The following is a 22,764-nucleotide window of genomic DNA, read 5'->3' as shown; positions in this document are numbered from 1 at the left end:
TTACAATATATTGATTTAGAAAACTTTCCTGAACAAATCTGACAAACTCTACACCATCCAGCCATTTTACAGTGTGACAGTCCCATTCAATATGAGGAAAGTTAAAATCACTTACTACTGTAACTTTGTTCCCTGCAGCTGATTGCTATCTCTCTGCAGATTTGCTCCTCCAATTCCTGCCATTCATGTGGTCATACCTAAGCTATTCCACAGATCCTCGGGATAGGTTGTTCAGTTGTTTTTTTTTAATTATGCTTTTTTTAGATTAGTATATTAGTTGTTTCTTTATATATAATTATTTATTTATCTGGGTTTTTTTGTTAGGAGAATTATTTCTAATATTGTCACATTTTCACTCTGGAATGTATATATACTTATACTAGATACACTTGGACATAACATTTTAAAATGTTAATAAAAAGATTGAAAAAGAATGTGGTCATACGTTCCTGTTCCTCAGCTCCACGCATGTAGCCTCAGTAGATGAGACTGTCTAGTCTGTCGTGCCTGACCTGCGATATTTTCTCTCCCTTTCATCCCTCTCTCTCTTATTGTTTCTAAAACTTGGAGCATGCTATCTCATTGATGATATTTTGAATCAAGGTACCACTGCTCTCTATTCTATATTTGGCTCGAAGTAAAGCCCGGAAGCTTTCCTCATATCTTTGACAACATTCATCCCCTATTCAATGAAATATTATGTGGCTAATGATGGAGTCGTTAATTTCTTTGCCATTTGTGGTAAAGCTGTGCAGATATTTTCTGCATTATAATAAGTGCACTGACACCAAAAATAGTTAGAAAGTTATTTCAAGACATTCTGAACCCAATAATGTTCATCCTTTCTCAGCTTTAACAACTGAGTTGCCAAAAGACTTTAAAACATTTATATCGTCAGAGTTTATAGATGCCGCTCTTATTGAAATCGATAAGGAGCCAAGGATAAACATTTCCTAAAGTAAGCTCGAGTTTATTCTCTTGTTTAAAAAAAATTCTTCAGCAGCACAAGACTACGAGCCTGTAAATTATTGTGTTCATTTGATTGTACCATTATTAAAAATAATCAATTGAAGTTCATGAATTTTGGTAAGGCAAATCAAAGTGCATTGCAGAAAATGTCCAGGCACAGGCAGCTTGCCAGCATTATTTTGGTCCTGATTTATAAAACTGGAGATCCAGTAAATCTTTATTCTTGAATAAAAATTAAAACAAAATACATAAATAAATAACAAGTGGAGTTCTATTCAGTAGTTACACAAATGAAGAATTCAACTTGTGTCATTTCACATTCTATATTTCCACAGAGTAAATAATCTGTGGATATAGAATGCTGTATTTAGATAAATAATGATGCTTCACTTGTGGATTGCAGGAACTTAAATGATCTGTGTGTGTCATCCACATTATGTACTTACAAAATTAAAAATGTAAGCACAAAATTAATTGTGGAGTATATTCTACAACACTGTACCAAATACATACAACTGGGATGTGGATTCCTGTTTTCCTCACTAATTACTTCTGTTCTCCAGGACTCCTTTACACAGATTTTAATGAAAAGATGCATGGTCAATTTGGACTGAAACCAGCTCTACTTTTGAAAGGCAATACACAAAGTGCTGAAGAAACTCAGCAGACCACACAGCATCTATAGCAAGTAAAGGGTAACCAACAATTCGGGCCTGAGCCCTTCATCAAGGTATGAGCAAAAGGCAGTCAGGGGCCTGAATCCCAAACTGCCTCCCCAGAATAAGACCTTTTTTATTCAGACGTTTGCTCATAACTTGACAAAGGGCCCGAAACATTGGCTACCCTTTACTTTTGGTAGGTGCTGTGTGAACAGTTTAGTTTCTCCAGCACTTTTGTGTATTGCTCTACCTGTTTTGAAGTAAATGCTTTAAATCTGTATTCTCTTTTCTGCTGCCTTGAAAAAGTACCGTTGCTTTTTTTCTTGAACTAATCTACCTCAATACAGCCAGGTGGAGTCATTGGAAAGGAAACATTTCTTCCAGCTTATATAATGCAGAAACTGAATACCGCAATTTTGTTCCCTGTGAATAATCATTAACCACTGGTTGCAATTTCCTCCCTAGCAAATATCAGATATAAATCTGTTTATTCACAACACTGATGCCCAATGTTTCCAAGATGAGTTTTATATCCATGCCTTCATTAAGACAACCCACTTAACATCATGCATTACCACACAGACTCAGCTGGTGTTTTGCTGTAACATTCCTTAACTTCTAGGTTGCTAATCCATTGTACTCCATATCACTTTGTTTTGTCCGTTCTTGCACAATTTGTAATTTGGTTACATATCTACCTATTTTGAAATTCTCTTCCTGATTTTCAAACACTTGCTGCTCATTAAAATTCATTTCTGCAGACCAACAATCCTCCAAGAAGTCTATGTTCCTTTAAGTGGGAACCTTTATCCTCCCCAAACCTAATCATTGCTCATGCAGCCAACTCTGGTATTCTGACCCTAAATTTAGGATAGCGAGGGGAAGTTCAATAGCCAGTGAAGAAAAAATCTTTCCTTGAATTCAGAGATGCTGGACTTCAGGCACCTGAAAGTAGATGAGAGAAGAGGTTGTAACCAGGGTGATAGGGGTCCTTTATAATGTTAGCTGCCTCTTTGAGACAACTCCTCCAGTAGATGACTTCAATGGATGAGAGGTCTCTTCTTCCCAGAATTGGCAATCAGCTCCATTGTCATAGCGATGTTGAGAGCAAAGATTATTGATCTGGCATCCACCCTTCCAGATTCTCAGTCTCCCTCCTGTAACCTGACATCATTTCCTGTTATTTAGTCAACAATGGTGCTGTTGTCCACAAAGTTATAGATGCATTGGAGCTGGACTTGACTGCGCAATCGTGAGTGAATTAGGAATAGAACCAGGGATGAAGCATGCAGCTTTGAGGTGCCCATGTTAATGGTCAGCAAGGAGGAGGTGATATTGTGATCCATAGTGATTGAGAGTCTGCCTATGTGGAAGCGGAGGATACAGTTGCAGTGGGAAGAACAAACTCCCAGATCCCTCATATTGATCATGAGTTTTGGTGGTATGATGGTGTTTTACGCTGAGCTGTAGTCAATGAGCAACAGTCTGACATTGTGTTCTTGTGTTTCTAGTGATGTAACGCGAAGTGGAGGACCAGTGAGACAGCAACTGCTGTTGATCTATTGTGACAAGAGGTGAAATGAAGAAGGTCCATTCTTTCCTGAGACAGAAGTTGATTGACTCCACACCAAATGCTTAAAGCACTTTATCATGGTAAATACAAGACCCACTGGCCAATAGTTGTTTAAGCTACCTGGTTTAGATTCTGCAAGATCTCAATATAATTACCACCAAAAATAGGTGAAAAGCACCTGATTTGTGAGTGATTCACCATTTAGGGCAAACATGGAACTTTTAAGGGGGCCTGTTTCACCATCATGTGCTGGAAGTCACGCCAGCCATGCAAGAATGGCAAAACAGAAATGGTCAAGCTTCACCACTTCAGCCATTCCAATGGAGATATTTCAAAGAGAACATACACACTCCACACAGACAACATCCAAGTTAAGATTGTATCTGGTCTCTACTAGCTGAACATAATGCCGCCCTTTTTTGTCTGTGGTGCAAACAAAGATTCATCTCAATTAAAACCCATACCTAACGTACTTACGTCCCACCACATTCCCCATTCACATAGCAATCTTGCAAGACTCACATCCATGGCACAGATTACCCACACTGAGTAATCATGAAAACATTATCCAAACATAATTCTGAACTCACTTTCACAGTGGTTAAGAAAGAATGCAGCACCTCACTTCCATGGAAGAAACAGGGTTGGCTATCATTGGATCAACTTTATTTTGAGTCATGATGATGAAGTTGATGTGAGTTTATTGTCATATATTTAAATACAATGTACAGGCACACCAAAATTCTTACCTGCTGCAGCTACACAGTATGTAAAACACACTAACAAACAATAAGTTTAAGTTAAATTATCACAACCTGCCACAAGTGGTAATAAAAGAGAATAAAGATGAAAGGATAAATAAATATCCACAGCTGCAGTCATGCAAAAAATGTGTACTAATTCAAAAGTGCAGACAGATCCTTGGTGTTCCTTGAGTAGTGTCATGGTTAGAGTAGTACAGGGAGGTTCAAGACCCTAAAAGTAACAGCGAGAAGAGAGCATGATGAGTGGTGATGGAGATTCTTTAAGCCTTCTTGAGGCAACATCTCACATAGGACTTCAACTGGTGGTCATGATGGACTTGGTTAGGTCTGCCACTTTTGGTAACCTTCATTCCTGGACACACAAGTTTCCAGACCAGGCCATGATGCAACTGGTCAGTATATTTGAAGCAGTACACATGTAGAGGTTTGACAGTGAACTTGATGACATGTCAAATCTCTTCAGGGGAGACATCAGGAATAAGTTTTTTTAAGCAGAGAGTTGTGGGTACCTGGAATGTCTTGCCAGAGATAGTGGTTGAGTCTGAAACATTAGAGGCATTTAAGAGACTCTTAGACAGGCACAGGGATAGAAGAAAAATACTGGGTAGAGAGGGTTTAGTACCTTTTTTTAAAATGAATATATGGGTTGGCACAACATCAAGGGCCGAAGGGCCTGTACTGTGGTCTCTCTTTGTGTTGGAAATGGCTTTCCAGAGCTACTTAGTCTTCCTGAAAGCCTCTGAATCCCTTTATAGGAATGCCATGATTTTTGTCTTCAACAGATTGTGGATCTCCTGGTTTATCTACAGCTTCTGGGTAGGGTCCACTCATATGGAATGAGTAGGGACACACCCATGCAGTTCCTATTGAAATGGGAAACAACTATTACATATTCATTCAGGTTGCAGTCTTTGAACATGGTCCAGCCTAGTGACTGTAGATAGTTACAATGCCGCTGCCTTGCCTCACACACCAGTTCTATAATGTCTTTGTGATTGTTACAATGCCCTTCAGTTTCTGCCTGTGTGCAGAAAGAAGCAGCACAGCTAAGTGGTCCGAATGACATTCTTCATGGAAGTGTGGCAGTGTTCAAGATTGTTCGATCCCCTGCGGTTGGAGGGCACGAGGGTAGTGGTAGTTTGGGAGGACCTTCTTAAAGCTGACCTGATTGAAATCCCGAGCCTTGATTGATAGGTTATTCAGAATGGCATTTGTTGATCATGCCATGTCGATTCTGAAGTGCCAGATTAATATTTGCTGATGTAGTAATATATACTCTATTCTGGACAAGAGAGATGGATCATTCTTGGGGTTGCACAAATCTTTCTTTCTTCTTTTTTTTCTTTGGCTTGGCTTCGTGGACGAAGATTTATGGAGGGGTAATGTTCACGTCAGCTGCAGGCTCGTTTGTGGCTGACAAGTCCGATGCGAGACAGGCAGACACGGTTGCAGCGGTTGCAAGGGAAAATTGGTTGGTTGGGGTTGGTTTTGGGTTTTTCCTCCTTTGTCTTTTGTCAGTGAGGTGGGCTCTGCGGTCTTTTTCCAAGGAGGTTGCTGCCCGCCGAACTGCAAGGCGCCAAGATGCACGGTTTGAGGCAATATCAGCCCACTGGCGGTGGTCAATGTGGCAGGCACCAAGAGATTTCTTTAGGCAGTCCTTGTACCTCTTCTTTGGTGCACCTCTGTCTCTGTGCAATAGCTGCAATGCAAAACCAGAGGTATCCTCTTAACTAATGTAATACACAAATATGCAGGAGAAACTCAGCAGGTCAGGCAGGATTTATAGGAAGTAAAGGGTAATCAACGATTCAGGCCCAACCTTTCTTTATACCGTCCATAATTCCATGGATGCTGTGCAACCTTCTGAGTTCTCCAGCTCTTTTGTGTATTGAACTCGACATGAGCATATGTAGACTTTATTGTTTGACTCCTCTGAACTAATCTTCTTTCTTGCATCTCACTTGTCCTCATCTCACAATCTGTTACAATTTTCAAGATGGCCTAAATGTTATCGTATTTATTTCCCTCCCCTACTTTACCCTGGTGCTGTTTCACTTTTTGACTGTCAAGAACAGCAACTTGGTCAGGTAAGAGTGGAAAAGTAAGGAGAGCATATATACATTTAAATATAATTTAATCTATTACCTCAAGTAACAACTCAGATACTGACAGTACTTTGAATAGCTTAGAAGCTGACCTGCATGTGGTGAATCATGAAGACAGACAGAATTTAGACTATGCAGGAGAAAAGCATAGAGAAAATACTAGACAATATTCCAGGTGCAATGACACCAGAGTCCTTTTTAACAGAAGCAAGATTTATCACCTTGGTATGAAAATCTTCTTGAAATAAAGATTGACATATTATTTGCCTTCCAAATTCCTGTTGAAGCTGATAGTTAACTTTCAGTAATTTGCAAACTAGTACCTTCAGTCCCCTCAGAACACTAAAACATTTGGCTCTCATCACTTAAATGAGAGGATGACTAAACTTGAAAGTGGGTGTCAAGTTAGTGAAAGGATTCGGTATTTTTGATAGAACATCTGTGTTCTGTCATCTCATTCATTACGGTTAAATACGATGTCATATGCTGAAAATACTTGGTCATTTGGTAAGTGGCATATGATAGGATACATCATCAAGAATTTGTATGTGTGGAGTTCATGGGAGTTTTAACTTAATAGGCTTTCAAAGAAGGGCAAATTATATCTAGAATTGAATACAACATAGATTTAAATTTTGAGTGTAGTACTTCACAAGGTGGGTAAATACCAGATATTCTGCTGAAATAATAACAAGCTTCCTTGGGCAATGGAGAGAAACTAGAATTTGAAACTCAGCACTGGGTCACAGAGAACAAAAGGTGTAAAGGAAAGTCAACCTTTTCCTGCTGTAAAGGCACACAAAGAGTCATTATGATCATTGACCAGCATCCCCAACATTTAGAGAGAGTCCCTTCAGAGACGAGTGTCTATTAATTTGCCTCCAGTGCTCCCGCACCCTTGACAGTCACACAGAGTCCTATTTGATCCATTGGCAACCTGTGCTTCAGATCCAAACCTCCAATACGATCAGGAAGTATTCTGTGCTCAAGACCCTTCGGGAACCTTTCTTACCCTCAGCGTCCTCTGGAACACCGGTTCCGATACCTGGTTCCTATGAGCCTGTCTTCAGCACCCCGTAGCCTGGTGTGAGTCCTTTTACCGTGATTCACCAATGCTGAGCCCCTCACAGTTCTACTGCCATGGTCACCTTCACCTTCCCAGCTTCTCCTTCTGAACAGAGGGTGTTCTCATTTCTGGTGCCTTGCACCAGTCCGCTGCTCTCCTGGAGTCTACAACCCCTCATCGACAGCTGCCAAGCATAGGTACCACTATCTTGGTTATTTCCCTGGTTACAGGATTTAAAAAAAAACATTCGGCTGCTCTATCAAACTGTTTAAAACCTGTTAGGAGCCGTCAGCATCACGACTAAGCGATCCCTCATCTCCCAGGTTTGCATCAGCGGCAACACTACTGTTACAGCAGCTCTGGCAGCACTGCCATTCTTTTTGCACATAGCACAATGTATATAACAATAAACTCATTATTTAATTATCTCTTCCTTTTTGGTCATGATTGCCACAGTAATATCTGAAACTGTGAAACTCAGCTATCAATTACTCATAGCCAGGTGGTAGTTTGATAAAGCAGCACAATTAGAAGTAGATTCCTTCCCTACACTCTTGATAACTTTCTGTCTTGGATGCCTGTTGTTTTATATAAAGTGCCTTAACCTGTGTCAAGAGTCCACTTTCCATTTATACTGATTGTACAAAATTCTTTATCCAAACAGTAAATTCTGTAATTTTCCAGGGATAGAAAGAATAAGACTGTGTGTATTATTTGCTTAGCATACTAAACATGTTTAATTGACTCCTATGTTTCCTCAAGAGACAGCAGTACATTTTACACATCTAATCGCTTCTGTGCCTTTTTGCTTGCCCTATTGACACTTGTCATTATCCAGTGATGCTCCAGGAATGATTATATGGACTATGATACTGAGATATTAGACTGTGTAATATTCAATCTGCGTATTACTGTAAATTTGATCCATCTGTAGCATTTTATGATAAAACTAGAAGTGGTTAATCCATACCTTTCATTCTATGGCACACAGTATGTGGTTCAGTGGCATGTCCAAAGACAGACAGCACAACTAGTTAAAGTAATGATTAGTCAGCTGCATCCTCAACATAGCATTATATAACTAAGATGTAGTGAACAGCTAAGGACTAACATTATCATTAAGAGAGATTGTATTACTGCAAAGATTATTCAGTTTGTACAATCAATGTTTAATTACAATTTCATTTTTCACCAGAGAGTTACTGCTGAAATGGCGTACTGCATCAGTTTGGGGTTGTGCTCAGGAGTCAAATGTGAAGTACATTTTATTGCTAATATAATTGTTATTAAGGTTTGCATTTCATTTTACATTGCATGCCTGCAGGATGGTCTTAACGCATGTTCCATACAATATCATGCATAATAAGAAAATGACAGATGATCAATTGTCCAAAATCATTTATCACAAACATAAATGCCCAAGGGGAGTCTCAGTTACAGAGACATGAATCAAAGAATCTTAATTACTCGGCATTAACTTTTCATGAGCAGATAAATGAAATCTGGGTGAAGAATTGATATTAGGCCCGCATACTGGTCAGATTAACATAGGAGTCCCAAATTTACTTTATATGTTGGATTCCCATGTATCAATAGTCCTGATTGGTTGTAAGCTAATTCATTAAACTTAATGCAGGGCATGTTGAATTCATAATACATTTTCAGAATATCCTGGAACTTAAACAAATGAGGTAGCTTGTTAGCTACTGGATAAATATTAAAGGAGCACTTTTGCAGCTATACAAGATCTTATTTAGACCCACCTTGGAATATTGTATTCAGTTCTGATCATCTCATTACAGGAAGGACATGGATACTGTAGGGAGAGTGCAGAGGAGATTTAGAAGGATGCTGCCTGGATTGCAGAGCATGCGTTATGAGGATAGGTGAAGTAAAGTTGTTCTTTTCTCTTCGGAGTGATAGAAGATGAGGGGTGACCTCAGAGAGGTGTATAAGATGATGAGAGGCATTGATCATGTGGATTGCCAGAGGCCTTTCCCAGGGCTGAAATGGCTAACACCATGGTGTTTGGGTCGAAGTACAAGGGGATGCAAGTTTCTCACACAGAGTGTGGTGGGTGCATGGAATGAGCTGTTGGCAAAGGTGGACGGCACAACACTATGGCCTGTACTGTGCTGTATACTCTATGTTCTGTTCTTAAAACTGTTTTATACTGTATTTTCACTCATAACATGCATACGCATATAATGCACATGCATATAATGTGCAGAAAATCATAAATTGAGTAAAAATATTTTCGTATAACACACACACACATATACTGCTCGGGTATACCATTCTAAATTTTGACTGACAAAAGCAATTTGTATTTAAATAGAACATGAGACAAAGCACATAGCAGTATCTGCCACAGTTAATCTCCCGCAATTAACACACAATCAACTTCCCCCAGAGGTATCATTCGTCCATTATGTAGATGATATCCTGGTGGAACATATTAACAAATTTTGGAGAGGCATCAATTAAATAGATTGAAGACAGGTTTCAGATTTAAGCAGGATTTTAATTCCAATGTTGTCTCATATCAGAGGCACTTGATATGTTAATCTCCTCCCTCAGGGACAGGTCTGGGCAATTAACATTGATAGGGTGCAGCATCCTATCTAGAATGTCCTGTTTATAGGAATACCATGGCATTCAGTAGAAAGAGATATTCCCAAGATCAAAACTTCCCATGCACTCTTTCTCATGCTCACTATAATATTCGCACGCTCGCTATACATTGCCGGCGTGCCTTTCCCACGACCACTATAAATTATGCACATTTTTTCAATGCCTCTATTATATTCCCACACTCACTATAACTTGCTACACCCACTATAAATTGCCGACGCGTCTTTCCCAGAGCCGCTATAAATTGTGCATGTTCTTTCAATGCCACTATTATATTCCTACACCTGCTATAAATTGTGCTTGTTCTTTCAACATGTAAAAATATTCTTGTATATCTTGCATACGTATATAACATGCAGCGGAGGGGGGGTGGGATTGCTTGGTTTGTAAAATACACTATAATGTGTTCATTATATGCATAAAATACGATAATTAGCACATAGATTGCTCCCACGAATCAATTTGAATTCTCAACAAATATATTCAATATATCTTAAGGCATATTCTAACAATTTTGCTGTGTAATAGAGTATAAATATTGGGAGTAATTTGGTAAAATTAGAGTAGGTTACATATATATACACATTTTAAAACAGATCTTATTTGAAAGACTGAAGAATTAATATTCAGGAACATTGCAAAAACCATGGAGAATGCTATGCACATTTCACAAGTAGGTGCTAATTGAAATGACATCATGAAATGAATAGACCATTGTTTGGAGGAGACAAACTGGCTGTTAAAAAGTACCTACAGTGTGCTCACAGAAAGGTCACTCCTGGGTTTTGTTTATCTAAGAAACAGCTTGACCAAGAGAGAACTCCTGTAGTTTGCTGAAGAAGGTGGGGGTTTTTGCAAGTGAGAGAGTCACATGGGCTTCCTAGCAGTTGGAGAGAGAGAGAGAGAGAGAGAAATAGAGATAAGATAAGTTCAAGAAGCTCTCTCAGCTAGTGTGTGTGCCACTGAAAATGGCTGAACAGTGCAAGCCAGGAAAAGCTGGTGGGAAACAGAAAAGTTCCAGAGAGGCAGATGGCTGCAAGTGCTACTTGTCTGATGTTTTTCTTGGAATAAGAGAAACAGAAAGGAACTCTGTGATAGCCTGAAAGAAAGAGGTTACCATCTGAAGAACAGTGATGGAGCAAGTTTCATCAGCGAGACATTGAGGTGACTAATGGTGGTACCTCAGTGGTGGAAATCCTGGAACAACAATCTCACTCTGCAAACCCTACAAGAACCTTCTTGAGCGGTAAACATTTACCTTTTGAGCACCAAAGCCTGGTGAACTTTATACATGTTAAATTCTGTGCACAGTATAAGAATTGCCTGCAACCAGAGAACTTGGAAGAAGAAGTGAGATTGAACTGTGAACCAAAAAACTTTTCTTAAATTTACACATACATCATATACAGGCGCTTAGAATTAGAAGGGGATTAATTTGGGTTAGTTAAGTGTAGAGATAAGTTAAAGTTTGATTCTGTTTTCATGTTCAAAAATAATTAAAAACAACTTTTGTTGAACTAACTACCTGTCCTGGTGAATGTCTATTGCTGCTGGGTTTTGGGGTCCTTTGAGCTCATAACAGTTGACAGATTGAAAATGATGAAGAAATCCAATTCTATTTTTCTTACACTTTTACATCACTTTGATCATATGGACATGATAAAACATCCTCAATTAATACAAGATTTTTTTCAATCAAAGTTTATGTTGGAATATTTAGAATAGGAACAAAAGAGAGTCATATAGTTCTTCAAACCTGCTCGATCATTTAGTGAGATCATAGCTTACTTCATCTTTGGTCTCAACTCCACATTCCTGTATGAATTTTATAATCCTCAATTCCTCTGTAGCCCACGTATTTATCTCAGCCTTAAATGTACAACAATTCGACATTCACAGCTCTCAGGGGCATAGAATTCTAAGAGTTCACAATCATCTGACAGGGAAGATTAATTTAATAGAGCTCTTATCCTGAGATAATGTCCCTATATCTAGATTCTCCCAATAAGGGAAATATCCACACAACACCACTTCCATCAAGGACCCTCTGAATCTTCTGTTTCAAAGTCATCACCTTTTGTTCTTCTGATCTCCCAAATGTTTAGGCCCATTTAGCTCAATCTCTCCTCACTAAATAATGCCTAATTCTAATTATCAATCTAATAAACGACTTCCATCACAAGTAACTCACTTCTTGTAAGACCAAGATTGTATGTAGTTCTCCGGATGTAGGCTCACCAAAGCCTCGAGCAGTTATAGAAAGACTTCTTTAACCATTCGCTTCAGTATTTCATTCATCTTGTTATTCTTCATCTCCATCCAAACTAATTCTACTTTCTGATCTTTGGAGCCAAGACCTTCCTTAGAGTATCTTAATGTCTACAGTTACCTTCACTGTCCAAAAGTCTCAAGACTCATGGCTGTAGTACGATAAACAGTACCCATTCCGTGATTCTGCTCTCCTTATCACCGAGTAATGAAATCTGAGGGAGTTGGTGGGAATGTGGGTAGGATAAAATTTATTAGAATAGGATTAGTGTTAAAATAGAACCTTTGTGGTCGGCACAATCAGTGAGCTGAAAGGCCTGCTTTGGTGCTGTATCCCTCTGCGACTACCATACTTTTTTGCACTCCTCCAATTTGAAAGGCCTCTTGTACTGAATCACATTGCTCATCCTCCCTGCGGGTTCACATCTGTGTAATACTTTGTCCTGGCTGGGCAAGTGATGTGTTGAAGCTCCTGCAACCTTACATCCAGCATGTCCAATCTACCTGACTCAAAGTCATATCTTTCCATTCCCAACCACTATCCAAATCCAGATCAATAGCAAATCTAATAGAATGTAACAGCTCCTTGATCAAAACAGCTGGGTACACCCAAAACATCCCAATTTTTGCACATCAGACTCCAACTTAATAACCCCTCAGCCAAAGTTTCTCATGCTGCAGATATTTTTACAAATATAATGGCTGGGATCTCACTCATCTCCACCTAATCCTACATTTTGTAACTGCAACATCTCACCTTCCTTGCTGTTCCCATCAGAATGATTATTCAATGAAGGTTTCTAATGAACATATATTGTTAACAATTCAAATTAATCCTATATATTTTTTGTAACTATATGCCTTATATCAGCTACAAGCAAAACGATCTATATCCTACTGCTCAAATTTTAAAGAGTTCCTGTTTGAAGTTAATATAAACCACACATTTCAAAGACACCTTCTTCTGCATCTAACCCATGTTCATACAGTTATTAAATTCACAACTTTTGCATAATGTGTAGAAGCACAACCTTTTACAATTTTTTTTCAGGTTAGAACTTTATTTAAGGATATAAGAAGACATAAATCTAATGTAGTTCAACTCTACACACAGTTTTTTTTACAATTTTTAAGCCCATCCTTCCCTATCTAAGTATATGCCAATCCTTCAATCACTTCATAGATTGTCTACAGTAATATTACAGCTCATACTACAAGCAGCGTGTAGCGGTTAGCGCAACATTATTACAGTGCCAGTGACCTGGGTTTGAATCCAGGGCTCTTTGTAAAGAGTTCATCTGTTCTCCCTGTATCTGTGTGGGCTTTCCCAGAGTGCTCGTGTTTCCTCCCACGCTCCAAAACAGACAGGGTTGTTGGTTAATTTGGGTGTCATTGGGCAGCATGGATTTAAATGGCTGGAATCAGCTTCTACCGTGCCGTAAATAAAAGTTACATCATCAAATGCCATCTCTTGCCAGACTTGCATACATATCCTTGCAATACACCTGTGCTGAAAATGTTTGAAGAATCAGGTAGCATCTGTGGAGAGAGAATACAATGTTGACATTCCACGTTGATCACTTCTGCTTCTCTCTTTGCAGACCCTGGTTGATCTGTTGAGCATTTACAGCATTTCTCTCTTTTATTTCAGATTTACAGTATCTGAATATTTCCTTTTGAAAATGTTATTATTCAAGCTTTGGATTTAATACTGAAATCTCACATTATTCTCTGATGAATGAACAAGTGGATAACCACTTATTTCCTAACATTATACCCAAATTGAACCAGGTAGATCAATTGAGTGAGAAACAATTGAACATTTCAGTTTGATGACCAGGACAGAGGAGTCATTGGAGAACAAGCAGAAAAGAATAAAGGGTGTAGACAACAAAAGGACATTAGCTGATTCTGTCTCTGTGAGTGGGGGCAGAGGAGAATGGGGGTCGAGTACGTAAGAAACCAGTATGGAATCCAAAAAATGGACCAAACTATTATTTTGCAATGATTGTGATGTTAGGTTTAAGCATGATTAACTAGCTATTTTATTTAAATTATACAATACTGCACACACTCATGTGAAATAGTATATACCTGGTAACATATCTGCTTTTTATAAATTCCATCGCAATTTTCTAATGATGTCAATGAGAACCAAGATCTGCCACAGCATATAATTAGTGATGACTCATTTAACAGCATCAATACAACTGAATATTACCAGATGTTTGAATGAGATTTACATTCTTGGTGCTGCTGTATATCATAATGTGTTAATGGAATTTTTCAATATTAGAAAAAGTAGTTCACAAGATAATATGAGAGTCACAGCCAGAAATAAGAAATCTAGGTACAACCTAAAGGCAATAGCAGACCAAACGAGTGTCCCAGACAAACCTCACCAACACCTTCAACTTCAGCAAGTAACCATGCTATTATGGACTATTGTGAAGGTAGGCACCATCACATGTGACATGGTCAATGATGATGTCACCCAATTTGATAGCCTGTCCCCATAGTTACTGTCACAGACGTCAGATTGGTCTTCCTGAGAGTGAATCCGTGGTAAGTGACTGCTCCAGGTTAAGTCCTTGGCTGTGTCCAATGAACCTGTGTGGACCAGCTAGCAGAAGTATTCATTGTCATCTTTAACTTCTCCCAGCTGCTAGCTGAATTTCTCATCTGCTTTAAAAAAGAACAATATCAACCTGGAGCCAAAGAAAATCAGGTTGTAGTGTTACAGTAAAGTGCAGGGCATAGACTTGCAAAAACAAAATGCTGGGTATAATTAAAATTGTGTAAGGGCTTCATCCTTTACCAATGAGAAGTCCAGCTAAGTCTCTAATGACAACAGAAAAGAAACTGTCTTTGAATCTGGAGGCTTGTGTTTACAGACTCATGAATCTTTCTCAACCAATGTAAGGGGAGAGAAGAAAGTGAGAACTGCGTGGAATGGGTCCTTCAATATAAAGTGCGCTCCATAATGTTTGGGACAAGGACACACTTCTTTTTCCTTTATTTGGCCCTATGCCTCACAGTTTTAAATTTATCTTCAAACAATTCACATATGAATAAAGTTCACGATTATTTGTGTACATTTTGATTTGACCCTGTAGAAATTACAGTACTTTTTATACAGAGTTCCCCATTTCAGCGCACCATTTGGTTTTACAGGTGTTTCTGAGTACGCAGGTATGTTTAATTACTTCATTGGTGCAGGTGTAAGAGAGCTGGACTTGCTTAAAAGCTTTTTTAACACCTTTGGAGACTGGAGTTGCCATTTTTCAACACGAGGATCAGAGTTAAGATAATGAAAGTCAAAGAAGCCATTATGAGGCTGAAAAACAAGAATAAAGCAGTAAGAGACATCGCCCAAACCTTTGGATCAACTGTTTATAACATCATTAGGAGCACATAGGTGAGCTCAGTAATCACAAAAAGACTGGTAGGTCAAGGAAGACCTCCAGTGCTGATGACAGAAGAATTCTCATCATAATGAAAAATCCCCAAACCCCTTTGACAAATCAGAAACATTCTTCAGGAGGCAGGTGTGGTTGTGTCAGTGACTACAGTTTGCAGAAGATTTAATGAGAAGAAATACTGAAGCTACCCTGCTTGATGCAAACCACTAGTTAGCAACAGGAACAGGATGGCTATATTACAGTTTGCCAAGAAGTTTTTAAAAGAGCCTACAGAACTCAGGAAAAAGTCTTGTGGACAGATGAGACCAATATTAACATATATCAGAGTGATGGGAAGAGCAAAATGTAGCGGCATAAAGGAACTACCCAAAGCACATCACTTCATCTGTGAAATATGGTGGTGGGGGTGTTGTAACCTGGGCATGTATGGCTGCCACAAGTACCAGCACATTTATCTTCATTGATGACGTAACTGCTGATGGGAGCACAAAAATGAATTCTGAGGTGTATAGAAACATCATAGTTGCGTGAGTTTGAGCAAATGCCTCCAAACTCATTGGATGGTGCTTCATCCGACAGCAGGGCAATGATCTCAAACATATTACTAAAGCAACAAAAAAGTTTTTGAAAGCTAAAAACTGAAAAATTCAGTCAGTCACTCAATCTAAATCAAATTGAGCACACCTTCCATATGCTGAAGAGAAAATTTAAGGGGACAAACTCTCAAAACAAGCAGAAGTTGAAGATGGTCTTGCACAGCATCACCAGAGAAGATACTCAGCACATGCTAATGTCTATGAATCACAGACTTCAAGCAGCCATTGCATGCAAGGGGTATGCAACAAAGTACTAAACTTGACTACTTTATTATACATAAAATTTTCACATCCCAAATATTATGGTGCCCTGAAATGAGGGGACTCTGTTTAAAAAGTATTGTAACTTCAATATGGTCAAACCAAAATGTACACAAGTACCCTTCAATAAAATCTGGAATGTGCACTTTAATTACACAGAACCATAGAATATTACAGCATAGAAACAGGCCCTTTGGCTCTTCTAATCTGTACCAAACCTTTTGTCTGCCTCATCCAACCTTCAGCAGGTCAATAGCCCTCCCTACCTCTCCCATCCATGTACCTGTCCAAATTCTTCAATGTTAAAATTGAGCTTGCATTTACCACTTCAGCTAGCAGTTAATTATACACTCTCACCCCTCTCTTTGTGAAGAAGTTCCCCCTCGTGTTCCCCCTAAACTTTACCCGCTTCACCCTTAACATGTGTCCTCTGGTTTGTATCTCTCTTACCTTCAGCGAAAAAAGCCTACCTACATTTACCCTGTCTATCCTCCTCATAATTTTAAATACCTCTAACTTGTTTGACCTTTTCCTGTAACTCAGTTCCTAAAGAGCTGGCACTTTATTTTCTGCACTCTTTGTATCTTATTGATACCTTTCCTGTAGTTAGGTGACCAAAGCTTCACACAATACTCCAAATTTGGGCTTACTGATGTCTTATACAATCTTAGCATAACATCCCAACTCCTATACTCAATACTTTGATTTATGAAGGCCAATATGCCAAAAGCTCTCTTTACAACCCTATCTACCTGTGATGCCACTTTCAGGGAATTATGGAGTATATGTATTCCCAGATCCCTCTGCTCTACCGTACTCTTCAGTGGCCTACCATTTGCTATGCATGCCCTTTCTTGGTTTGTTGTACAGTTGTCTGCATTAGGTTCCATCTGCCACTTTTACAGCTGGTCCAGATCCTTCTGCAACCATCCCTCTTCGCTGTCCACAACACCTCCCATCTTTGTGTTACCTTCAAACTTGCTGAACCAATTTACCACATTATGATCCAGATCATTGATATAGAAGACAAACAACAATGGTCCCCTCATTGATCCCTGAGGCACACCACTAGTCACAGACCTCCATCCACCACCACTCTTTGACTTTTCCCATCCAACCATTGTACAATCCAGTTTACTACTTCATCTTGGATACCAAGCGTCTGAACCTTCCTGACTAACCTACTTTTGTGCGTGGAGAAAATGTGCTTCCCTCCCCCCCCCACAACTGTCTGGAATGTATGTATTGCAGGTGGTCTTGTATCCTCACCAACTTAAATGCATTCAGAAGTCACATCACCTGTCAGTCAAGGTTGGACTCTGGCCACTAATTAGTACACACCTTTTTGTTGGCTAATTCAAATTATTCAGTGTAACTATTGGCTAGACACACAGATTAGTGCTGTCTTTAACACCAGGACAGAGCACATTTCAATCTCTCTGCCTCTTGGTCTGAGCCCTGGACATCGCACCATGCCAGGTCGCTACGTTGCTTGGAAGGGTCATGGGTAAGTTAAACCATAGTATTGATATAGATCAATACTTGTAGTAGAGCAACATCTCCTGATGATCAGGGGTCTGGGAGTATGTGTATACCCTTGTGTGTACAGTGAGTACTAGTAGCCACATCCTGACGATCAGGGTTTGAAAGAGTGTGCTTATAGTGTGTTAATGTCGGCACTGGCTGTGCGAATTAGAAATTGTGTACTGTTTAATCATTTCCTATGTTCTTTTATAAATTGTGTGCGTTTGTGTTTTATTCCTGTTATGATTTTCCCATGCTCTTCTATAAAAAGTGTGCTAATAAAAGCTATGTGTGATTGCAAACCCTTGTGCCCAGACTCATCTCTCTGTGAACCCAATGAACCTGATACATTTTCTCAACACAACACCTCCATGTGGGACTGTGTCAAAGGCCTTATTAAAGTTCACCTAGACAACATCCACAGCTTTTCCTTCACCAACTTTCCTGGTAAACTCCTTGAAAAACTCTATAAAATTGGTTAAAAATGACCTACAAACCAATGTTTTTTTAAATTTTTTAATTTTTCAAACTATGAACCATATTAACCAAAATACACACAAACATTTCCCTCTTGAATATACACAATGTCATTTTCTCCCCTTTTTCCCACCTCCCTTCCCTTCCTCCTTCCCACCCCCCTCCCTACGTTCAACATATACAATACAATAAACCCATTATACAATGTCATCACACAATGAAAATAAACAAGAAAATTGTGTCATCTACTTTTACACAGTAGGTCAGTTCATTTTGTCTTCTTCTCATTCTATCATTTTAGGGGGTGGAGGTCTGCGGTAAGCCCTCTCTGTTGTGTTCCATGTACGGTTCCCAAATTTGTTCGAATACTGTGACTTTATTTTTTAAATTATATGTTATTTTTTCCAATGGACCTACAAACCCATGTTGACTATCCCTAATCAGTCTTTGGCTATCTAAATACTTACATATCCGATCTCTTAGGACACCAAATAATTTACCTATCACAGACATCAGGCTCATTGGCCTATAATTTCCAAGGTTACGTTTGGAGCCTTTTTTAAACAATATAATAACATGAGCAACCTCCAATCCAGCACCAAACACTTAGCTAAGGACATTTAAAATATTTCTGCCAGCGCTGCTGCAATTTCTACACTAGCCTGCCTCAAGGTCCAAGGTAATATCATGTCAGGTCCTGGGATTGTCCACCCTTATTTGCTCTAAGACAGCAAGCACCTCCTCCTCTTTAATCTTATAGGTTCCATGACCTCACTTTATTTTGCATACTTCCCATGACTCTATTTGTTTCCTGAGTGCATTTATTTCACTGATGTAGAGGATGCCACACCAGGTACACTGAATGCAGAAGACTAGATTGAACAATATGCATGTAAAGCTCTGCCTCATCTGGAAGGTCTGTCTGTGACCCTGGGTGGAGGTGAAGGAGGAGACGCAGGGATAATTTTTGCACTTTCTATGGTTACAGCACGAATTGCCTTTGGGGTGGAAGTTTGGGTTTTCGTGGTCCTGAGGTAATTTCTGGTACCTTAGGGTTAGAGTAGTAAGAGGAGACTCAAAAGCCTGATAGCTGTTGGATAACCCATTTTGGTCTGAGATGAGGAGAAACTTCATAACAAAGTTGTGAATGTGGAAATCCCTATAACAGAAAGTTGTTGACGCTAGTTTATAAGATATATTCAAAAGGGAGTTGGATGTGGTGCTAAGAAGTTAAACAAAAAAGTCTGCAAATGCTGGGATCGTCCAATATACAAATATGCTGAGTGTCAGGGTGAAGCCAAGTGTGACAAGGCTAAAACGCTGAGCCTTGCTGGAGTTTTAATGAGGGTCTGGATAGGTTGTCTTTATTTCCTGGAATGGAGGAGGTTGAGGAGTGGAGAAGTCACTGGTTATGCACAGAGAGTGAATTTAGAATCTCCACAGCCTAAATTGACAGTGACTGACAGGTGGTTCTGCAATCAATTCTGAGCAAAGCAACTGGCTTCTTTGCAAGTTCTCACCTTTAGATATGAAATTGATAGATATTTGTCAGTTAACTATATTTATGTTTGCAGACTTAAATGAGGAGCAGTTCAACACTGCCTCACTAAATGACAAAGAGCTTGAGTAGCCATATGACCCTCTCCTGTTCCTGTCTACGAGTTGCGTGATTTATAAACACTAACTCTGATCATACTGCACCAATTACACTGGACAATAATTTTTTTCCAAAAAGGTTTGCTTCCTGAAAAAAATGGAGATTATGATAGACATATTCAAGCTGAACCCAAAGATAATTTCAGATTTTCTGTATCATGCAAGAAGTTGGAGAAACATTAAATTAACTTTTATTGAATTGACAATTCAATAAAATTGGGTTATTTCAACGGACCTAAAAATGTTTTGCCATGGATTTTCATTTGTACTCAGCATGTCAGTGTCCAAAAATAATCAGCCAGCATTGTTAGATTCCAGTTGCCCTGATTGGCTATGGTCACAATGTTCTAGTGAAACTTTACACCATGTTCATTAATGAGTGCACCAAGATCAGCAGGAAAGAAGTCCAAGTGTGACTGCAATAAATGCTATTGTTAAGTACACACACAACGCTAGTGTCCAAAGAACATGTGCATCAACATGCATTCAATCTATATCAATGGAATGCACAATATCTGTACCTATGAGCTGATTTTATAGCCTGTCCGCAACTGTCCTGACTAAGCATGCCCAAGCCTAAGTCAATATTTGCATAGCACCTGCACTGAGTGCGTACTGACGAAAACAGCTTGTTTTGTGGGCAATATACTAGTAGACTTAAAAAGTGACAGGAAATCGCAAAAATAAGTTATAGCTAAAAAACCAGGATGTGCTAGGATATTTTTAAGGTGATTTTCATGATTAGCAGCCCAAAATCCATCAAATGCACCCCAAAGTGTTCAGGAAGCAAAATCTTCTTTGTCCCATATTATGAATAATACAGGTAAATGACATTTCTCCGCAACAAAATTCTTCAATTCTTCAAGAAATCTGTGCACATCCTTCTTCCCATGCAAATAATGAGAGGTCATTAAACAAAAGGTAATAAAAAGATAGTGGTTTTCCCAAAACCCTTACCCAAGGTTCAAATGGGAGTATGATGGATTACTCTCCTGAGTAAGTGTAGCTTCAGCAGCACTGAAAGCCCAACACCATTCAAGGCAAGTGACCCCGAGATTGACATCACATCCATCACCTGAATATTCATTACTCCGTCCACCATTAGCTTTCTATATCTGCAGAGTACAGCAATTGTGAGATACATTGCCAAGGCTCCGTTGACAGAATTTCAGCACGAGTGACACTTACTAGCTAGGACAGAAGACTCAGATCACGCAGCTCCAGAATTCACAGTGTACGCTTGACTTTCTGGAATCACTAGCTGAACATGCTAACACTTATGACCTACAATACTCTGATAATAGCAACAATTCAAGAAGACAGCTTAGTGCCACTTTCTTAAAAGCAAAATTAATATGAATTATAAATGAGCCTTGTTTGCATTTTACACAACCAGAGATGGGGATTAGGAAAAAAAACACAAATGAGTTATTGGTGTGAGGTTTGTCTTCATGATTAGGTTGTGGGAGAGTCATAGGTGGTAAAGACCCCAAATTGGAGGAACAACATCTATATTCTGTCTTGGGAATCTCCCATCTACATCAACCTCCCCTTCCCCAGGTTTGTCACTTTCCCTCATCACTGCCTCCCTTTCTTTAGCTACCCAACCCCTTCCCTTCCTTCTCTCTGCTCTCTCCCTCATCACATCTCAGTTTCTTTCTCTTTGTCCACCTTACCTATAAGTCTATGATCATCACTTTTCTCCTCTCCCTTTGCACCCCCCCAACCTTTTTATTTGGGCACCTGTCTGTTTTTCAGCACTCTTGAGGAAGGGCTCAGGCCCAAAACGTCAAATGCTGCATGACCTGCTGAGTTTCTCTACCACTTTTGTGTATAGCATTAGATCTCAGCATCTGCAGACTTTCTTGTTTACTCCCACTTACATATGACAGGGAGGAATGAAAACTGAAACCCTTACATAAAGGTAAATTGTAGATCTAAGTTAGATATATTCTTGTTAAACAAGGGGACGTGATCACCCAAGTCCTTACTGAACAGCATGAGAGTCTCACAAGGCTAAAACTGACTTCATCTTGCATTTTTCTCAGGTCACTTCACAATCAAATCCAAAAAATTTCCAAACAGACCTCTGTTCACGATAAGAACTAATCTAATCCTCATGCTTCCTTCATCATTCAATAAGATCATGGTTCTTCTTTAACCTTAAGGCCTGTACTAATGCAAGGTCCCTTTGTTTTGTTCAAATCTAAAATCATTTATCTTGAATATACTAAGTAACTGACGTCAAACTTCCCACAAATATTTCTCGCGTTCACTACTTCAATAAAAATTTCCTATTAAGCTCATCTGGCATGACCAGCCCCTTTAAAATCCAGGCTCTCTCTCTCTTAAAAGCTGAATATTTTCAAGATGTTTGCACAACTTGATGTAATCATTCATTCAGAGCTAAAAATATTGTGCAAAGTCAATTTATTTCATTCTTTTTAGTTGTGGAGTTGCAGTTATTCTGCACTATTTTTACAATCGGTCAGAACTTCACCCAACATTATTGTGGATGCCATCTGATAGGACAACAACGAATGACCTCAATCAAGGTACAATGTTTCTTTATTGTTAAACAAGAAAGTCTTCAGATGCTGGGGTCAAGTGCAATATACTAAATGCTGGAGAAACTCAGCAGGTCATGCAGCATCAAAGGAAGCTAAGGGAAACAAGGGTTAAAGTTTCTCATCCTGACAAAGAGTTTATGCCCAAAATGTTGGCTACCCTTTTCTTCCTATGGATGCCACGTAACCTGCTGAGTTTCCCAGCACTTATGCATATTGCGAT

At 39.2% G+C, this 22,764-nt stretch overlaps 1 protein-coding gene and 2 long non-coding RNA genes across 12 annotated transcripts in view; 1 reads left to right on the top strand and 2 right to left on the bottom strand.

The window, feature by feature from the left end:
- The window catches only part of fars2 (phenylalanyl-tRNA synthetase 2, mitochondrial), a 423,747-nt gene that overhangs the window by 233,322 nt on the left and 167,661 nt on the right, over positions 1-22,764 (bottom strand). The gene's annotated exons all lie outside the window — the stretch shown is intronic.
- LOC138751342 (uncharacterized) lies at positions 13,079-14,717 on the bottom strand. The gene is made up of 2 exons (XR_011349848.1): positions 14,396-14,717; positions 13,079-13,577 (listed from the first exon to the last, which is right to left on the bottom strand). It is a non-coding gene; the product is annotated as an uncharacterized lncRNA (long non-coding RNA).
- Positions 14,514-22,764, top strand: part of LOC138751341 (uncharacterized) — a 46,274-nt gene continuing 38,023 nt past the window's right edge. Inside the window, exons 1-2 of the long non-coding RNA XR_011349846.1 lie at positions 14,514-14,603; positions 22,423-22,529. This is a non-coding gene — a long non-coding RNA (uncharacterized lncRNA). The remainder of the gene's footprint in view (positions 14,604-22,422; positions 22,530-22,764) is intronic.

This window comes from Narcine bancroftii, chromosome 1 (genome assembly GCF_036971445.1).
Source record: "Narcine bancroftii isolate sNarBan1 chromosome 1, sNarBan1.hap1, whole genome shotgun sequence".
Lineage (NCBI taxonomy): Eukaryota > Metazoa > Chordata > Chondrichthyes > Torpediniformes > Narcinidae > Narcine > Narcine bancroftii.
This window is presented reverse-complemented; position numbering and strand designations above follow the sequence as displayed.